The sequence below is a fragment of the Erinaceus europaeus genome, chromosome 19 (assembly GCF_950295315.1).
Source record: "Erinaceus europaeus chromosome 19, mEriEur2.1, whole genome shotgun sequence".
Lineage (NCBI taxonomy): Eukaryota > Metazoa > Chordata > Mammalia > Eulipotyphla > Erinaceidae > Erinaceus > Erinaceus europaeus.
The window spans coordinates 43197597-43219504 of record NC_080180.1 but is presented as its reverse complement, the minus strand read 5'-3'; the positions used below and the strand labels follow the sequence as shown (position 1 = coordinate 43219504).

At 38.0% G+C, this 21908-nt stretch overlaps 1 non-coding gene across 1 annotated transcript; it reads left to right on the top strand.

Moving 5' to 3' along the window:
• The first annotated feature begins 9558 nt into the window (after window positions 1-9558).
• Window positions 9559-9665, top strand: LOC132534832 (U6 spliceosomal RNA). Its single transcript, XR_009546519.1, has one exon. It is a non-coding gene; the product is annotated as a U6 spliceosomal RNA (small nuclear RNA).
• The last annotated feature ends 12243 nt before the right edge of the window (window positions 9666-21908 follow it).

The following is a 21908-nucleotide window of genomic DNA, read 5'->3' as shown; positions in this document are numbered from 1 at the left end:
TGACAGAGAAGTCCCTTTGGATGTGGTAACTTGGAAGTTTCAGCTGGTGAATAGGAGCACAAGACCAACTAGAATGTGATAAGAGAGGGCTGGGTGTTGGAGCACATGTTACTGTACACAAAGACCAGATTAGTGATGGGAAGACAGCATAATGGTTATACAGATGACTTTGATACCTGATGCTCTGAGCTCCCAGATTCTATCTCCAGCACCACCATAAGAGCCAGAGAGATGAGCGGTGCTCTAGTAAAAAAAAAAAAAAAGGAAGACCTAGTGGGAGTTGTATTGTTATGTGGAAACATTATACATGTACAAACTATTGTGTTTTACCATTGAATGTAAAGCATTAATACTTCAATAAAGAAAGGAAGGGATGGGAAAAAAAAAACGGACCCCAGACCCAGATTCAGATTTAAGTCCCTGGTCCTAACCTACAGAAGGGAAGCTTGAAGCATTGCTGTGGGTGTCTCTCTTTCTCCCCTTTCCTTCTTAATTTTTTGTCTCTATCCAATAATAATAATAATAATATTTTTAAAAGACTGTGGTAACATGAATGAGAGGTGAGAACAGAGCAATAAGGGCAAGTTTAGTTTGAAAGATTTGTCATGAAAAGTGATTATTGAATGGCTATAGAATGAAAAGGGTTTGCTCTCACTTTGAGGTATGAAATACATATAATTTTTTTTGCACCTACAATATAGGACTAAGTTCATGGAAAGGAGATATTTCTATTAGAGTAGAGAATGTGGCACTTTAAGTGTCCTACATGAAAAAAAGAGAGCAGATAGGGTTCAGAGTACTCCTTTACATAGTATGTCCCATACTTGTAATGACAGTGACAGAGTATAAAGTATCTACTTTAGTCATGTACTTTAGATAGTGTCATGGGAGAGAGTTGACTATTTTGTTCTGCTTTTTAAGTATTTTCGTTATTTATTTTTATAAAAGAGAATGAAGAGACCAGATACCACTCAGTGCTATCAGATAAGATTGCCAGTGTTTGAATCTACATCGTCTGGAGCTTCAGGCATGAAAGTCTGGTGTGCTACTCTGTGCTTCTTCCCAACCCTGGAAATGGTATGGGGTGGCAAGAAAATTCCAGGTTGTCCTTCCATTATAACTAAAATACCGTAACTTAGAAACTGGCTATAAATTTTATGACCTAAGAGTTAGAAATAGTTTATAGAGGTTTTCTGAAAGTATGTGAGGGTTCTGGTCTCTTGGATATTTTCATGTTTGATGTTTGATAATTCCTCTTGGGTAATAAAGATTCCAACTCAATAACAAAACTGGCTGTGGTCACATAAAGTCATAAGGGGAGGATTTTTTTTTTTTAACCCTGAAACAGGTTCAAAATCACCTTAGGACTTATAAGAATAAATTTTCTGGCTCCACTACAACACCACTAACTCCAGAATTCTGGAGACAAATGTGTGAGAAAGGGATTTTGACAAGCATAGCAGATGGATGTGCTGTTCTGCTGGTCCAGGTACATGGAATCTTGTGCAATAAACAATGTTGAAAGAGCCTTACACTATCTTAAGTCTATTCGAACTGTAATAACAAAATATCATAGATTGGATGGATTAGTATAAAATGTTACCACAGTTGAGAGGGTTAGAAGGTCCTCAAGATTCTGGTAGATTTGGTGTTTGGTGAGAGCCTACTTTCTGGTTGAAAGACAATTTCTTCTAACTATAACTCAACACACAGAGGTAGTTGGATATTTATCTATTGTTCCAGTTATAATGGTGCGATCCCAGTTGTAAGGCTCAGTCTTTATGAGTTCTTTAATCATATACTATCTCTTTATTTTCAGTTATCAAAAATATTTTATTTGTGAACAACGTGAGAAACTGAAACTAGCTTTGTATATTTTCCATTTGGAAACAGACACTATGTCTTAATACCATCACTTTGGGGTACAGAATTTCAACATACAAACAGGGGAGATAGTGTAGTAGTTATGCAAAGATACTTTCATAGGGCCAGGCAGTGGAACACATGGTTAAGTGCACACACTATAGTGCACAAGGACCCGGGTTCAAGGCCCTGGTCCTCACTTGCAGGGGGAAAAGTTCATGAGTGGTGAAGTAGAGCTGCAGGTGTCTCTCTGCCTCTCTCCCTATCTCTCCCTCCCCTCTCAACTTGTCTGTCTTTATCCAGTAATAAATAAAATTAAAATTGAATTAAAATTATAAAAATAAAATCAAAGAAGAATTTCAACATACACATCTGGGAGGACCATATAAGTGTTTACTCCATAGTACTGAAGTAGATTTAATGGAGGGAGGAGTAATCCAGATCAACACATTTCACAATAAACCAGCATGGGGAGACATGCTGGAAAGTCTTGTGCACCCACAGGGAGCTCACAATGACACACAGAATTATCTAGTCTGCAAAGAGCTTCACTTAATGGATTTCCTAATCTTTCTTTTCGTTTCTTTTCTTTTTATTTGTTATTGGATAGAGACAGAGAGAAATTGAGAGAGGGGGGAAGACAGAGAGGAAGAGAGACAGAGAGACAGAGAGACACCTGCAGACCTGCTTCACCACCTGTGAAGCAACTCCACTGCAAGTGGGAAGCCCAATAGTTTTTACATGCATAACATTTCTCACTTTTCCACATAACAATACAACCCCCACTAGGTCCTCTGTCATCCTTTTTGGAACTGTACTCTCCCCTGCACCCACCCCAGAGTCTTTTACTTTGGTGTAATACACCAACTTCAGTTCAAGTTCTACTTGTATTTTCTCTTCTGATCTTGTTTTTCAGCTTCTGCCTGAGAGTGAGATCATCCCATATTCATCCTTCTGTTTCTAGCATATTTCACTTAACATGATTTCTTCAAGAAGCCAAAAGATCTTATTGGTTAGGTTCTCTATTAGTTTTAACCCACCTATGGGGAAATAGTCCAGAAATGATAATGACAGTGCAGAACAGCTTGTTGAGTTTTCTCTTTTCTAAAGTTAAATTTCTCAGAATTTACAAATGCTTCACAGTTAGATATCAAGTTAACATATCCTGTGGTTGTACATGTGTGTTTATTGGGTTCTGAACAATTTTTGACTTACAGTATGTTTTTTTGTTGGCTAGATTTGAAAAAGAGGTCCCAAGTTGGGAAATTTTTATTTAGTTGTATTTGGTGGTTATAATCATATGAGGAAAAAATGTCTCTTTTAAAACATGACTTACTATAAATATAAATTTAAATATCTAAAAATGAATATTCTTAAGATAAAGTCAAAGTTGTTTGTGCCTTAATTTTTTTTTATGCATTTGGACATTTTTCTATGGAAGACCCTAGATCATTCATTACATAATAGTTCCTTTACTTTTTTAAAAAAAATTGTAAAATGTTGATACACTAGTGAAATCCTCTAGTAGAAAGTAAAAGTGTTTCCTTAAAAAATGTGTGTGCGTGTGTGTGATATAGTTAGTTTTGACATAGCATGGCCACTAAATATTATGACATAAAACTTTATGGATGAAAATAGACATATTGATTGAGATCCCCTTGTCTTCTGATACATTTTGCAATCTCCAGCACCCCAGGCTCAGTTATTTGAAGAAGATTGAAATTGACTTTGCTAGGTAAATTGCAGATCCTGGTATTTTAGTTAAAATGGTGCAAATAGAATTCAAAGAGAATTGACTAAATGAATTCTATCTACTTGCTAGTTGCTTATTTTCACTAGTTACATATTGAGATCTTAAGTATAAGCTTTCTTTGTTTTATTGATAGGAGAGTTTCTGAAACTGAACCTATTTTGAGGAAGCAGATTTCTTTCAATTCTTTATTTGAAAAGCCTTTTCTAGGAAAGTTGTGTATTTGATGTCTTTCATAATAAGGTATATTGCTTCAAATTAAAAGATAAATGGGACGAGCAGCAGCAGATTTGTTTCTCTCCTCTCCTCTCCCGGATCAACTAGGAATACCAAAGGAGACCACCTGGGACTGAAGCAAGACAGGACTAGAACGACTACAGGAATCCACCAAAGCACCAGTGAGTGCAAACACATGTAGCTGGTGACAGAGAGGAACCTAGGGAGAGACTAAGTGGCTGGTAACAGTCTGATGCTCTATCAGTTGAAACACCACCTCCAATCTGTACCACAAATAAGGGGACAGCTGAAGGGAGGAGAGGACTCCCAGCAGACTCACCAAGTGCAACTCTGAGTCTCCATTACTACTGCCCTCAGAATCTGGAGCAGCGGCAGGGAGGGACACTGGAGGACAGAGATCTAACCACGAAATTCAAGAGAAGACCTACAACTCCGTGGCATAGCTGTGGGGCTGTGAAAGTCTCTGCATAACCACAGGACTATTTCTACCACACCCTGCCTTATCTCTTGGTCAGGAGTTAATGATTAAGTTAAGAAGCCTACTTATAGTTAGAAGCCCTCAGACTCCCATAGCCTACAGAGAAGAAAAAAAAATTTTAAAAGAGGCTTTTAAATCACTGAGCTCCAACTCAGGGATTAAAATACTATTGAAACAACTGTTAACTTCCACCACTGTGAACCCTTTAATTACCTTACTTAGACACAAGTCAATCCAGGAAATAGTGATCAGTAATTTGAAAAGTACTAAGAGAGGGAACTCATAACATAATATTTAAATGGGTAAACTAACAAGAAGAAATATTGGAGAAATGAACCAGGACAACAGTCCAGCTAAAAGCCCCCCAAAGGGTGAAACACAAAATGACGAGTTCAACATCCAAACATTAGCTAAGGAAATAATCACAGGAGTGAGTAAAGAGTTTGAAAGAATTGTAATCAGAAATACAGGAACAACAAATGAGACTCTGAAAGAAAACACTAACTATCTCAAGGTGATTAGAGAGCTAAAAGCTGAAATAGCTGAGCTAAGAACACAACTAGCTAAACAAGCTAAAACAGTATCAGAACAGGGTAACAAAATAGATGAACTCCAGAAAACAGTAGAGGGCAGAGAGAATAGAATCAATGAGGCTGAAGACAGAATTAGCAAGATCGAGGATGAATTAAAGACAGCTAAAAAAGAAGTAAAAGATCTCAAAAAGAGATTAAGGGATACTGAAAACAACAACAGAGACCTATGGGATGACTTCAAAAGAAACAATATACGCATTATTGGCTTACCAGAGGAAAAAAGAGAGGGAGAGGAAGAGGAAGAAAGCATTCTTCAGGCCATAATAGCTGAAAACTTCTCTAGTCTAGACAACATCAAAGACATAAAGCTTCAAGAAGCCCAGAGGGTCCCAAACAGAATTAACCCAGACTTAAAGACACCAAGACACATCATATTTAGAATGGAAAGGAATAAGGATAAAGAAAGGATCCTGAAGACTGCAAGAGGAAAATAAAGAGTCACCTACAGAGGAAAACCCATATGATTAGCAGCAGACTTCTCCACACAAACACTACAAGCCAGAAGAGAATGGCAAGATATCTATCAAGTGCTCAATAAGAAAGGCTTTCAATCAAGCATACTATATCCTGCTAGACTGTCATTCAGACTAGACGGAGGCATCAAAACCTTCTCAGACAAGCAACAGTTGAAGGAATCAACTATCACCAAGCCTGCCCTGAAAGAAATTATGAAAGTTCTTCTATAAACAGACCATCATAAATAAGACATATATCAGAACACTCTAAAACTGTACAAGAATGGCATTAAAATATCTTCAATCTTTGATAGCAATAAATGTCATGAATTCACCTATTAAAAGACACAGAGTAGGAAGATGGATCAGAAAATACAACCCAATAACATGCTGTCTACAGGAAACCCACCTAAGTCAACAAGACAAACACAGACTTAAAGTGAAAGGAAGGAAAACTACCATACCAGCTAATGGCCCACAAAAAAGGGCAGGAACAGCTATTCTCATATCTGACACAATAGACTTTAAAGTAGACAAGATTTAAAAAGATAAGAATGGACACTAATGCTCAGAGGATCAGTCAATCAAGAGGACATAACAATTATTAACATCTATGCACCCAATGAGAAGCCATCTAAATACATCAAACGTCTACTGAAAGAGCTACAGCAATATATTAACAGCAACACAGTCATAGTAGGGGACTTCAACACCCGACTCTATCAACTTGACAGATCATCCAGGCAGAAAATCAATAAAGACATAAGGGAGCTAAATGAAGAGAGAGATAAACTAGAACTATTGGACATTTTCAGAGTCATTCATCCCAAGAAACTGGAATACACATTTTACTCAAATCCACATGGGTCATTCTCAAGGATAGATCATATGTTAGGCCACAAAGACAGCATTAGCAAATTCAAGAGCATTGAAATCATGCCAAGCATCTTCTCAGACCACAATGAAATTAAACTAACACTTAACAATCAACAAAAGATTAGTAATAGTACCACAATGTGGAAGCTCAACAGTATACTCCTTAACAACCTCTGGGTCAAAGAGGAAATCAAGGAAGAAATCAAAATGTTTCGAGACTTCAATGAAAATGAAGACACAAGCTATCAAAATATTTGGGACACAGCTAAGGCAGTACTGAGAGGGAAGTTCATAGCTATACAAGCACACATTAGGAAACAAGAAAAAGCACAAATAAACAGTCTGATTGCACATCTCAGAGACCTAGAAGAAGAACAAAAAAGGAACCCTAAAGCAACCAGAAAGACAGAAATCACTAAAGTTAGGGCAAAAATAAATAACATTGAGAATAAGAAAACCATACAAAAGATCAACGAAAGTAAATCTTGGTTATTTGAAAGAGTGAACAAAATCAACAAACCTTTAGCCAGACTCACAAAACAAAAAAGGGAGAAGACCCAAATAAATCGGATAGTAAATGAAAGAGGAGATATCATAACAGACACTGCAGAAATTCAACATATCATGCGAGGCTTCTATGAACAACTATATGCCACCAAGCTAGAGAACCTGGAAGAAATGGACGATTTTCCTAGATACCTACCAACTTCCAAAACTAAGTAAAGAGGAAGTGGATAACATGAACAGGCCCATAACAGCTAATGAAATTGAAATAGTTATCAAAAATCTCCCCCCAAATAAAAGTCCTGGGCCAGATGGTTTTACAAATGAATTCTACAAAACCTTCAAAGAAGAATGAATACCTCTACTTTAAAAGTCTTCCAGAAGATTGAAGACACTGGGATACTCCCTGCCAGCTTCTATGAAGCCAACATCACTTTGATAACAAAAGCAGACAGGGACACAACCAAAAAAGAAAACTACAGACCAATATCTCTGATGAACATAGATGCTAAAATACTGAATAAAATTCTAGCCAACTGGATACAGCAGTATATTAAAAAGATTGTTGATCACGACCAAGTGGGGTTTATCCCAGGCATGCAAGTTTGGTTTAATATACGTAAATCAATTAATGTGATCCACCACATCAACAAAAGCAAGACCAAAAACCACATGGTCATATCAATAGATGCATAGAAAGCCTTTGACAAAATACAACATCCCTTTATGATCAAAACACTACAAAAAATGGGAATAGATGGAAAGTTCCTCAAGATAGTGGAGTCTATATATAGCAAACCTACAGCAACATCATACTCAATGGTGAAAAACTGGAAGTATTTCCACTCAGATCAGGTACTAGACAGGGCTGCCCACTATCACCATTACTATTCAACATAGTGTTGGAAGTTCTTGCCATAGCAATCGGGTAGGAGCAAGAAATTAAAGGGATACAGATTGGAAGAGAAGAAGTCAAACTTTCCCTATTTGCAGATGACATGACAGTATTCACAGAGAAACCTAAGGAATCCAACAAGAACTTTTGAAAATCATCAGACAATACAGTAAGGTGTCAGGCTACAAAATTAACATTCAAAAGTCAGTGGCATTCCTCTATGCAAACACTAAGCTAGAAGAAATTGAAATCCACAAATCAATTCCGTTTACTTTAGCAACAAAAACAATAAAATATCTAGGAGTAAACCTAACCAAAGAAGTGAAAGACTTGTATACTGAAAATTATGAGTCACTACTCAAGGAAATTGAAAAAGACACAAAGAAGTTGAAAGATATTCCATGTTCATGGGTTTGTAGAATTAACATCATCAAAATGAATATATTACCCAGAGCCATATACAGATTTAATGCTATCCTCATCAAGATCCCAAGCACATTTTTAGGAGAATGGAACAAATGCTACAAATGGAGAAAGCAGAGTCTCTTCAACAAATGGTGTTGCAAAAAATGGGTTGAAACATGCAGAAGAATGAAACTGAACCACTGTATTTCACTAAATACAAAAATAAATTCCAAGTGGATCAAGGGCTTGGATGTTAGACCAGAAACTATCAGATACTTAGAGGAAAATATTGGCAGAACTCTTTTCCGCATAAATTTTAAAGACATCTTTAATGAAACGAATCCAATTACAAAGAATACTAAGGCAAGTATAAACCTATGGGACTACATCAAATTGAAAAGCTTCTTCACAGCAAAAGAAACCACTACCCAGACCAAGAGACCCCTCACAGAATGGGAGAAGATCTTCACATGCCATACATCAGACAAGAGTTTAATAACCAACATATATAAAGAGCTTGCCAAACTCAACAAAAAGACAACAATAACCCCATCCAAAAATGGGGGGAAGACATGGACAGAATATTCACCACAGTAGAGATCCAAAAGGCTCAGAAACACATGAAAAAAATGCTCCAAGACTCTGATTGTCAGAGAAATGCAAATAAAAACAACAATGAGATACCACTTCACTCCTGTGAGAATGCCATACATCAAAAGGTAACAGCAGCAAATGCTGGAGAGGGTGTGGGGTCAAAGGAACCCTCCGACACTGTTGGTGGGAATGTCAATTGGTCCAACCTCTGTGGAGGACAGTCTGGAGAACTCTCAGAAGGCTAGAAATGGACCTACCCTATGACCCTGCAATTCCTCTCCTGGGGATATATCCTAAGGAACCCAACATATTCATCCAAAAATATCTGTGTACACATATGTTCTTGGCAGCACAATTTGGTATAGCCAAAACCTGGAAGCAACCCAGGTGTCCAACAACAGATGAGTGGCTGAGCAAGTTGTGGTATATATACACAATGGAATACTACTCAGCTGTAGAAAATGGTGACTTCACCGTTTTCAGCCAATCTTGGATGGACCTTGAAAAAAATCATGTTGAGTGAAATAAGTCAGAAACAGAAGGCTGAATATGGGATGATCTCACTCTCAGGCAGAAGTTGAAAAACAAGATCAGAAAAGAAAACAGAAGTAGAACCTGAAATGGAATTGGTGTATCACACCAAAGTAAAAGACTCTGGGGTCGGTGGGTGGGGAGAATACAGGTCCAGGAAGGATTCAGAGGACTTAGTGGGGGTTGTATTGTTATATGGAAAACTGGGGAATTTTATGCATGTACAAACTATTGTACTTACTGTTGAATGTAAAACATTAATTCCCCAATAAAAAAAAGTGAAAAAAAGTAGAGATCACAGAAAAAATAAATAAATAAATAAATAAAAATTAAAAAAAGATAAGTGGATAAATCTTGTGAAAATAGTAGGTTTGTGTGTGCTTGCTTCGGCAGCACATAAACTAAAATTGGAATGATACAGAGAAGATTAGCATGGACCCTGCACAAGGATGACACTCAAAATCATGAAGCATTCCATATTTAAAAAAAAAAAGGGTTTGCATTGATTAAACATTACAAATAACATACCTATTCTGTACACCATTTTTTCTCTTGCTTTGCTAAAGATATAAAGAGCTTGCCAAACTCAACAAAAAGACAACAATAACCCCATCCAAAAATGGGGGAGAGGACATGGACAGAATATTCACCACAGAAGAGATCCAAAAGGCTCAAAAACACATGAAAAAAAATCTCCAAGTCTCTGATTGTCAGAGAAATGCAAATAAATGTTAAGACTTAACATTGTGCATTTAAAATTGATGACTAGTCAGCATTTTTCATTATTTCTAATACAACTTCATTACTAAAGGGGTATGAGGAAAAGAATACTAAATCTCCTAAATAACTCCTCTTTTCAGATGTACTGATTTCTGTCTATAATTATTAAGAGAATCATGTAAAGTTTTTTTTTCTTTTTTTAAAAATTTTTTATTTAAGAAAGGATTAGTGAACAAAAGCATAAGGTAGGAGGGGTACAACTCCACACAATTCCCAACACCCAATCCCCATAACCCACCCCCTCCCATGGTAGCTTTCCCATTCTCTATCCCTCTGGGAGCATGGACCCAGGGTCGTTGAGGGTTGCAGAAGGTAGAAGGTCTGGCTTCTGTAATTGTTTCCCCGCTGAACATGAGCGTTGACTGGTCGGTCCATACCCCCAGTCTGCCTCTCTCTTTCCCTAGTAGGGTGTGACTCTGGGGAAGCTGAGCTCCAGGACACATTGGTGGGGTCTTCAATCCAGGGAAGCCTAGCCAGCATCCTGGTGGCATCTGGAACCTGGTGATTGAAAAGAGAGTTAACATATGAAGCCAAACAATTTGTTGAGCAATCATGGATCCCAAGCTTGGAATAGTGGAGAGGAAGTGTTAGGGAGGTACTCACTGCAAACTCTAGTGTAGTCCTGCTTTCAGGTATATATTTTGCAGTAGTTTATGGATACGTGTGAACATAAGCTCTCTCTCACAGAAACTGGTGTATATCTAGGTTATGGGACTTTGTTGGAAAGTGAACTACCTGAGATGAAATTAGAGTGTACTATTAAAGGAAAGGTCTCACCCGAGTAATGAAGCTGAAGGGTTGTCATTCCACACGTGAAGTCTCTGGATACATTCTGAGGTGAAGCATGTTGAGGTAGCAATTGTTGCTTTGGTTAGGTTGTGATCGGCAGATGCAATGTTATTTGGTTTGGATTGGGAGATGCATACGGGAAAGTGGGCCCTATCCAAGGGTTCCAGGACTGGGGGAAGTAGGGGCTCTATAGTGAAGATGTGAGGTTCCTGCTGTCTTAGGGTTCAAAAAGACACTCAATAGTTAATATTATCATCACATTATTTGTTAATTGGGTTAACTTTGAAAAGTCCCTTTGTTATGGTTTGCTGGACAGTACCCAGTATCTTGTGTATAGCTGTGCTATTGGAAGCTTCTAATCTACTTGGTCTAGGCTTTTGAGAGAGTCCGAATATCAAATGCATAGCCTATATATTAAAAAGATTCAGTTTGTGTTTTGAGAAACTTTGAGACATACAATTGATTTCCCCCTCTCATATTAATTAGCTCCTGATTTATATGTCTACATTTTGCTAGGAGTGTACATAAACACCATTCCCACCACCAAAGGACTGTGACCCATCCCTCCTGCCCACTCCCACCCCCCACTGGCCCAGGAAGCTACACGCCTACCCCTCACCACTGGGTTTTTACTTTGGTGCCCTACTTACAATATGATCAGGTCCTACTTTTAGTTTCCCTTTCAGATCTTCTTAGTCAGCTTCTGTTGATGAGTGGGATCATCCCATACTCATCTTTATCTTTCTGACTTAGTTCACTTAACATAATTCCTTCTAGCTCTGTCCAAGATGGGTCAGAGAAGGTGGGTTCATTGTTCTTGATAGCTGCATAGTATTCCATTGTGTATATATACCACAGCTTTCTCAGCCACTCATCTGGTGTTGGGCACCTGGGTTGCTTCCAGGTTTTAGCTATTATGAATTGTGCTGCTATGAACATAGGAGTACACACCTCTTTTTGGTTGGGTGTTATGGAGTCCTTGGGGTATATCCCCAGGAGAGGAATTACTGGATCATATGGAAGGTCCATGTCTAGCCTTCTGAGAGTTTTCCAGACTGCTCTCCACAGAGGCTGGACCAATTTACATTCCCACCAGCAATGTAAAAGGGTTCCTCTGTCCCCACATCCTCTCCAGCATTTGTTGCTGCTGTCCTTTTTGATGTATGCCATTCTTACAGGAGTGAGGTGGTATCTTAGTGTTGTCTTTATTTGCATTTCTCTGATAATCAGTGACCTAGAGCAGTTTTTCATATGTTTGTTAGCCTTTTGGATCTCCTCTGTGGTGAATGTTTTGTTCATTTCCTCTGCCCATTTTTGGATGGGGTCATTTGCTTTTTTGGTGCTAAGTTTGCTGAGCTCTTTATATATTTTGGTGATTAGTTTCTTGTCTGATGTCTGGCATGTGAAGATCTTCTCCCATTCTGTGAGGGGTCTCTCTGTTTGTTTAATAGTTTCTTTGGATGTACAGAAGCTTTTCAATTTGATGTAGTCCCATTGGTTTGTTTCTGCTTTGGTCTTCCTTGCAGTTGGGTTTGATTCATCAAAGATGTCCTTGAGGTGTATGTGGGAAAGTGTTTTACCAATGTTTTCCTCTAAGTATTTGATTGTTTCTGGTCTGACATCTAGGTCTTTGATCCATTTGGAGTTGATTTTTGCTTCTGGTGAGATAAAGTGGTTCAATTTCATTCTTCTGCATGTTTCAACCCAGTTTTCCCAGCACCATTTATTAAAGAGAGCCTCCTTTTTCCATTTAATTCTTTGGGCCCCCTTATCAAAGATTAGATGCCCATAGGTGTTGGGATTTACTTCTGGGCTTTCAATTCTGTTCCACTGGTCTGTATGCCTATTTTTGTTCCAGTACCATGCTGTTTTGATGATGATGGCTTTATAATATAGTTTAAGGTCTGGGAGTGTGATGCCTCCATTTCTGTTTCTTTTCCTTAAGATGGTTTTGGCAATTCTAGGTGTTTTCAGGTTCCAGATAAATGATTGTAGTGTTTGTTCTATTCTCTTAAAGAAGCCTGGTGGAACTTTGATGGGTATTGCATTAAATTTGTATATGGCTCTGGGGAGAATATTCATTTTGATGATATTTATTCTTCCAATCCATGAGCATGGGCTATCTTTCCATTTCTTGGTATCAGTTTCTATCTCCTTGAGTAGCGACTCATAGTTTTCAGTATACAAGTCTTTCACTTCTTTGGTCAACTTTATTCCTATGTATTTGATTGATTTTGTTGAAACAGTAAATGGGAGTTATTTCTGGATGTCTTCTTCTTCAGATTTAGTGTTTGCATAAAGAAATGCCACTGATTTTTATACATTGATTTTGTAGCCTGATACCTTGCTATATTGCCTAACAACTTCCAGTAATTTTCTACTGGATTCTTTAGGTTTTTCTATGTATACTATCATATCATCTGCAAATAGTGAGAGCTTGACTTCTTCCCTTCCAATCTGTATCCCTTTGATTTCTTTCTCTTGCCTGATTGTTATGGCAAGAACTTCCAATACTATGTTGAAGAGTAACGGTGACAGTGGACAGCCCTGTCTAGTCCCCGATCTGAGGGGGAATGCTTTCAGCTTCTCTCCATTGAGTATGATGTTGGCTGTAGGTTTGCTATATATAGACTCCACTATCTTGAGGAATTTCCCATCTATTCCCATTTTCTGTAGAGTTTTGAGCATGAATGGGTGTTGGATTTTGTCAAAGGCTTTCTCTGCATCTATTGAGATAATCATGTGGTTTTTGGCTTTGCTTTTATTGATGTGATGAATGACATTGATTGATTTACGGATGTTGAACCAGCCTTGCATTCCTGGTATGAATCCCAATTGGTCATGATGAACAATCTTTTTGATGTGTTGCTATATCCGGTTGGCAAAGATCTTGTTTAATATTTTGGCATCTATGTTCATCAGAGATATTGGTCTGTAGTTTTCCTTTTTTGTTCTGTCCCTATCAGCTTTTGTATCAGGGTGATGTTGGCTTCATAAAAGGTGGAAGGGAGTATTCCTGTTTCTTCAATCTTATGGAATAGCTTAAGAAGTATGGGTATTAACTGTTTCCTGAAAGTTTTGGAGAATTCATTTGTGAAGCCATCTGGTCCAGGACTTTTGTTGTTGGGGAGATTCTTAATAACGGTTTCAATTTCTTTGTCTGTGATTGGTGCATTTAGATTTTGTAGTTCTTCTTGGTTCAGTTTTGGAAGTGCATAGGTTTCTAGGAATTGTTCCATTTGTTCCAGATTCTCTAGCTTGGTGGCATATAGTTCTTTATAGAAATCTCGCAGAATTCTCTGGATTTCTGTGGTGTCAGTTGTGATATCTCCTGCATCGTTTACAATTCTATTAATTTGAGTCTTCTCTCTTTTTTGTTTGGTGAGTCTGGCTAGGGGTTTGTCAATTTTGTTTAATCTTTCAAAGAACCAACATTTGGCTTCATTGATCTTTTGTATGGTTCTTTTATTTTCGATGTTGTTTATTTCTGCTCTAACTTTAGTGATTTCTGTCCTTCTGGTTGCTTTAGGGTTCCTTTGTTCCTCTTCCTCTAAGTCCTTGAGGTGTGTAGTAAGGTCGTTCATTTGGGCTTCTTCTTGGTGTTTAATATATGATTGTATAGCTATAAGTTTCCCTCTCAGTACTGCTTTCGCTGTGTCCCAAATATTTTGATAGGTTGTGTCTTCATTTTCATTAGTTTCCAGGAACATTTGAATTTCCTGTTTGAGTGAGTCTCTGACCCAGTGGTTCTTAAGGAGCATGTTGTTTAGTTTCCAAATTCTATGTCTTTTAATAATTTTCCGTTTGTTTTTAAAAGTTAGTTTTACTCCACTGTGGTCTGAGAAGATACTTGGGATGATTTCAATGCTCTTGAATTTATTGATGCTGTCTTTGTGGCCTAACATGTGGTCTATCCTTGAGTATGTGTTGTGTGGATTTGAAAAGAAGGTGTATTCCAGTTTTTTGGGGTGGAGGAGTCTGAAAATGTCCAAGAGGTCTAGTTTGTCAATCTCGTCATTCAATTCTCTTGTATCTTTATTGGTTCTCTGCTTTGTTGATCTGTCTAAGTGTGAGAGTGGGGTATTGAAGTCTCCCACTATTATTGTATTACTATTGATGTATTTTTGAAATTCTTTCAATAGGTGTTTAATGTATTTAGATGGTCCCTCGTTGGGTGCATAGATGTTAATAATTGTTAAGTCTTCTTGGCTGATTGATCCTCTAATCATTATGTAATGTCCTTGCCTATCTTTTATTACTTTATTTAATTTAAAATCTATCGTGTCTGAGATGAGAATGGCTGTTCCTGCCCTTTTTTGTGGACCGTTAGCCTGTATGATAGTTTTCCATCCTTTCACTTTAAGTCTGTGTTTATCTTGTTGTGACAGATGGGATTCTTGCAAGCAGCATATGGTTGGGTTATGTTTTCTGATCCATCCCCCCACCCTGTGCCTTTTGATGGGTGAGTTTAAGCCATTGACATTTATTGATATTATGGATTTAATGTATTGTAGTGCCATTGTTCTAAAAAACGATTTGTTTACTCTGATATATTACAAGTATTATAGTGATGTTCTTGTTTATAAGAGGTCTTTTAGTACCTCTTTCAGGGCCGGCTTGGTGATAGTTGCCTCCTTTAACTGTTGTTTGTCTAAGAAGGTTTTGATCCCTCCATCTAGCTTGAATGAAAGTCTAGCAGGATATATTATCCTTGGTTGAAACCCTTTTTCATTCAGGGCTCGATAGATATCTTGCCACTCCCTTCTGGCTTATAGAGTTTGAGTTGAGAAATCTGCAGAAAGTCTTATGGGTTTTCCCCTGTATGTGACTTTTTGTTTCTCTCTTGCAGTCTTTAGGATCCTTTCTTTATCCTTACTTCTTCTCATTGTGACTATGATGTGTCTTGGTGTTTTCAGGTCTGGGTTGATTCTGTTTGGTACTCTCTGGGCCTCTTGCACCTTGATATCCTTTCTGTTATTCAGGTCTGGGAAATTTTCTTGTATTATTTCCTCTAGAATGTTTGCTTCCCCTTCCTCTCTTTCTTCCTCTGGCAGGCCAATTATAAGAATGTTACTTCTTTTGAGATCATCCCATATGTCTCTGTTGTTGTTTTCAGTGTCTCTCAATCTCTTTTTAAGCTCTTTCACCTCTTTCTTAGTTTTCTCTAACTCATCCTCTGTCTGACTAATTCTGTTTTCTGCTTCTGTTAGTCTGCTTTCCCTTGCCTCAGCTTCTTTCTTCATTACAGCTATTTCAGCTTTTAGTTCTCTAATTGTCTCAAGATAATCAGTATTTTCCTTGGGGGTCTCAACTGTTGTTTCCCTAATACTGCCATTCCTTTCCTCCAATGTTGTTTTCATTTCTGTGATTAATAAGTTTATTATTGCTTGCATACTTTTCTTATCTATGGTTACTTCTGACTGATTTGTGGTTTCTTCTGGGCTCTTGTCTTCATTCATTGGGGTAGCAGTTTTATTTGTTTTTAGTCTACCCATTTTTTTTTTATTTATGTGTTTCTCTCTTTTTTTTTTTTTAATGCTCTGTTGTTCCTCAGTTGTTGTGATTTGAGCACAAGTAACACTGTACTAAATACCTTTATGACAATTGCACTCACCAACCTCCGGAATTACAGTAGCAACTGAAGTAAGTATTGAAGGAGTTTAATCGTTACCAGTTAGCCAAAAAATTTCTCCAGTCCGTGAAAAAATAGTAACCAAATCCCAGTGAAGAAAGAGAAAAGAAAGAGAGGATAGCAAGAATAGACAGTTATTCAAATCTGCTATCCAGTGTATATTCTAGGGGTAACAAGTGTGTAAAGGGAACTAGAGCAGATATACACACATAGAGAGTCCACTCTGGGTCAGATTTCTTCCCCAAAGTAATTCACAAATTCAGAAAGGCAAAGAAGAAAGAAGTGTATGACAAGATAAAAAATAATAATAATAAAAAAAGAGATAGAGAGAGATAAGAGAGAGAAAAGGGAGAAGATAAGAAGAAGGGTTGTAATTAAAGAGCAGTGCGAGGAACTTCCCAAATGTGTATCAGTGAGTTTAAAAAAAAAAAAAAAAAAAAAAAAAACCCTGTTTGGTGGTATGGGGTATCCTGCTAGTAGCTGGTCCCAGGCACTGCTTATGGGGGGGGGGGGGCGGCGGGAAGGATGTATGCTTGAAAATTAAAAGGAAGAAAAAAGAATTTTTTTCCCCTATTCTAATTCTTAACCCAAATTAAGTTATAGACACATCCTTGGTATGACCGCTATGGCCCCTTATTGGCTGGCCTGCTAAAGGCAGAAATACCTATTGTTTACACGAGATGTGTCCGGAGCTCCAAGGCTAGCCACTTCTCAGTCCGCCATCTTCCGGGAAACCCCTCCCTCCAGACTTTTTTAAAGGATTTCTCAAAAATGAAAACTAGCTCCAAATCCTTTGATCCAATGAGAGCTATACTCAAGAAGTCTTTGGATCTGTTCTCAGGGCCGCGGTGGACCCTGCAGACTCCCAAGAGAAAGCCCCCGAGCTAAAGTGCTCTCTCCGGGTCCTCTGCCCGCCGCGCTCTGCAACCGGCTGAGGAGCCGCCTTCCTGGGCGGGCGGAGGACAATGCCCGGCGCACTCGCCTTGCCCGGCGCCCTGGGAATTCTGGAGCCCCGCTAGTCCGTGTCACCTTTACTCTAATTCTTAACCCAAATTAAATTGTACTCACTTTTTGGTGTCATCCCTTATTAACTGGCCTGCTAAAGCAGAAAATCCTACCGTTGCCAACGATGCGGTCAGAGCGCTTGCTGTCAGCGACTTCTCAGTCCGCCATCTTCCTCTCCCCCCCATGTAAAGTTTTTAAAGATGTTTTTATTTACATAGAGAAACACACAGCACACACAGAGAGACAGAGAGAGATATCAGAGTACAGCTACAGTACATTTGGTAGCTGGGATAAAATCTAGGGCTCAGCATCCAAGTCTTCTGTTCTATCACTGAGCTGCCTGACTGGTCCCTGTGCAACTGATTTCAAAAGAATGTTGACTAATGTTCTAAATACATAAAAGTCTTAGTTCAAATAACACTTGTCGCTTTTTTAAAAATCCAATTATTTGTACAGTGAAATGTACTGCATTATTTATTACATCACAGTTTTTAGCTTCAATATCATCTTATTAAAAGAAAAATGTTGATTTTAGTGTTGTCAGCAATTCTTTCATAGACATCTATCCAAAGGATACCAAAACACTTATCCAAAGAGTTCGGTGCACAGCTTAATTTTCATTGCAGTGCTATTTGTAATAAAAATAAAGCAACCTGAATGTCCAATAACAGATGAGTGACTAAGGAAGTTGTGGGTTATGCACACAATGTGCCATACAAGCACACGTTAGGAAACAAGAAAAAGCACAAATAAACAGGCTGATTGCACATCTTAAAGACCTAAAGGAAGAAGAACAAAGGAACCCTAAAGCAATCAGAATGACAGAAATCACTAAAATTAGGGCAGAAATAAATAACAATGAAAATAAGAAAACTGTACAAAAGATCAACAAAAGTAAATGTTTGTTCTTCGAAAGAACAAAATTGACAATATTGAACAAAATTGACAAACCTTTAGCTAGACTCACAAAACAGTAAAGGGAGAAGACCCAAATAAATCAGATCATAAATGAAAGAGGAGATATCACAACAGACACTGCAGAAATTCAACATATCACGTGAGACTTCTATGAACAACTATATGCCACTAAGATAGAGAACCTGGAAGAAATGGACGATTTCCTAGATACCTACGAATTTCCAAAATTAAGTAAGAGGGACTAGATAACATGAACAGGCCTATCACAGCTAATGAAATTGAAACAGTTATTAAAAACCTTCCCAAAAATAAAAGTCCTGGACTAGATGGTTTTACAGATGAATTCTACAAAACCTTCAAAGAACTAATATCTCTACTTTTAAAAGTCTTTCAGAAGATTAAAGACACTTGAATAATCTCTGCCAGCTTCTATGAAGCCAACATCACTCTGATACTGAAAGCAGACAGGGACACAACCAAAAAAGAAAACTACAGACCAATAGCTCTGATGCACATAGATGCTAAAATATTGAACAAAATTCTAGCCAACCGGATACAGCACTCTATTAAAAAGATAGTTTATCATGACCAAGTGGGGTTTATCCCAGGCATGTAAGTTTGGTTTACTATACATAAATCAATCAATGTGATCCAACAACATCAATAACAATGTGATCAATCAATCAATGTGATCCAACAACATCAATAAAAGCAAGACCACATGGTCATATCAATAGATGCAGAAAAAGCCTTTGACAAAATACAACATCCCTTTATGATCAAAACACTACAAAAAATGGGAATAGATGGAAAATTCCTGAAGATAGTGGAGTCTATAATTAACGAACCTACAGCCAGTATCGTACTCAATGGTGAAAAACTGGAAGCATTTCCCCTCAGATCAGGTACTAGACAGGGCTGCCCACTATCACTATTACTATTCAACATAGTGTTGGAAGTTCTTGCCATAGCAATCAGGCAGGATCAGGGAATTAAAAGCATACATATTGGAAAAGAAGAAGTCAAACTCTCCCTATTTGCAGATGAGATGACACTATACATAGAAACACCTAAAGAATCCACCAAGAAGCTTTTGAAAATCATCAGACAATACAGTAAGGTGTCAGGCTACAAAATTAACATACACAAGTCAGTGGCATTCCTCTGCAAACAGTAAGAGGAAGTTGTACTCCAGAAATCAATTCCTTGGGGGTCGGGCAGTGGCGCAGTGGGTTAAGCACATGTGGCGCAAAGCGCAGGGACCAGCGTAAGGATCCCGGTTCGAGCCCCCGGCTCCCCACCTGCAGGGGAGTCGCTTCACGGGCGGTGAAGCAGGTCTGCAGGTGTTTGTCTTTCTCTCCCCCTCTCTCTCTGTCTTCCCCTCCTCTCTCCATTTCTCTCTGTCCTATCCAACAACAAAGCAACGTCAACAATGGCAATAATAACCGCAACGAGGCTGCAACTAGGGCAACAAAAAGGGGGAAAATGGCCTCCAGGAGCGGTGGACATGGTGCAGGCACTGAGCCCAGCAATAACCCTGGAGGAAAAAAAAAAAAAAGAAATCAATTCCTTTTATTATAGCAACAAAAAACAATAAAATACCTAGGAGTAAACCTAACCAAAGAAGTGAAAGACTTGTATACTGAAAATTATGTCACTACTCAAGGAAATTGAAAAAGACACAAGAAGTGGAAAGATATTCCATGTTCATGGATTGGAAGACTTAACATCATCAAAATGAATATACTACCTAGAGCCATATACAAATTTAATGCTATCCCCATCAAGGTCCCAACGACTTTTTAGGAGAATAGGACAAATGCAAGCAATGTTTATCTGCAACCAGAAAAGACCTAGAATTACCAAAAAAATCTTGAAAAGAAAAAACAGAACTGGAGGCATCACACTCCCAGATCTCAAACTGTATTATAGCGCCATTTTAATAAATACTGCTTGGTACTGGAACATGAATAGACACACTAACCAGTGGAATAGAATTGAGCCCAGAGTAAGCCCCCACACCTATGAACACCTAATCTTTGACAAAGGTGCCCAGACTATTAAATGGGGAAAACAGAGTCTCTTCAACAAATGGTGTTGCAAAAAATGGGTTGAAACATGCAGAAGAATGAAACTGAACCACTGTATTTCACCAAACACAAAAATAAATTCCACGTGGATCAAGGACATGGATGTTAGACCAGAAACTATCAGATACTCAGAGGAAAATATTGGCAGAGTTCTTTTCCGCATGAATTTTAAATTTTAAATTTCATCTTCAATGAAAAGAATCCATTTACAAAGAAGAATAAGGCAAGCATAAACCTATGGGACTACATGAAATTAAAAAATCTTCTGCACAGCAAAAGAAATCACTACCCAAACCAAGAGACCCCTCACAGAATGGGAGAAGATCTTTACATACTATACATCAGCCAAGAGGCTAATAACCAGAATATATAAAGAGCTTTCCAAACTCAACAACAGGAAAACATATAACCCACCCAAAAATGGGGGGAGGACATGGACAGAATATTCACCACAGAAGAGATCCAAAAGGCTGAGAAACACTGAAAAAATGCTCCAAGTCTCTGATTGTCAGAGAAATGCAAATAAAGACAACAATGAGATACCACTTCACTCCTGTGAGAATGTCATACATCAGAAAAGGTAACAGCAGCAAATGCTGGAGAGGTTGTGGGGCCAAAAGAACCCTCCTGCACTTTGGTGGGAATGTGAATTTGTCCAACCTCTGTGGAGAACAGCCTGGAGAACTCTCAGAAGGCTAGAAATGGACCTACCCTGTGATCTTGCAGTTCCTCTCCTAAGGACCCCAACACGCCCATTCAAAAAGATATGTGTACAAATATATTCTTAGCAGCACAATTTGTAATACCCAAACCTGGAAGCAACTCAGGTGTCCAACAACAGATGAGTGGCTGAGCAAGTGATATATATATATATATATATATATATATATATATATGTATATATTCATATATATATATGAATACTACTCAGCTATAAGAAATGGTGACTTCATTGGTTTTAGCTGGTCTTGGATGGACCTTGAAAAATTCATGTTAAGTGAAATAAGTCAGAAACAGAAGGCTGAATATGGGATGATCTCACTCTCAGGCAGAAGTTGAAAAACAAGATCAGAAGGAAAAACACAAGTAGAACCTGAACTGGAATTGGTGTATTACACAAAAGTAAAAGACTCTGGGGTGGGTGGGTGGAGGAGAATACAGGTCCAAAAAGGATGACAGAGGACCTAGTGGGGGTTGTGTTGTTATATGGAAAACTGGGAAATTTTATGCATGTACAAACTATTGTGTTTAATGTTGAATGTAAAACATTAATTCCCCAATAAAGAAATAAATAAAAATAATAAAAGAAAGTGATGACTAAAATCACACCAGTTTCTGGTGGATGTGCTGCAAATAATATTTACTGTGGTTTTCAGGTTCTTATTGGTACAATGTCAATTAGATTTATTTAGTTTTCTTTTAAGAAGTTTTATGATTCTCATCAGCTTGCTTTTATTTTCTTCCATTTTTAACCTAATCTATTATTTAATTTTTTGTGTGTTTCTTGCTAAAT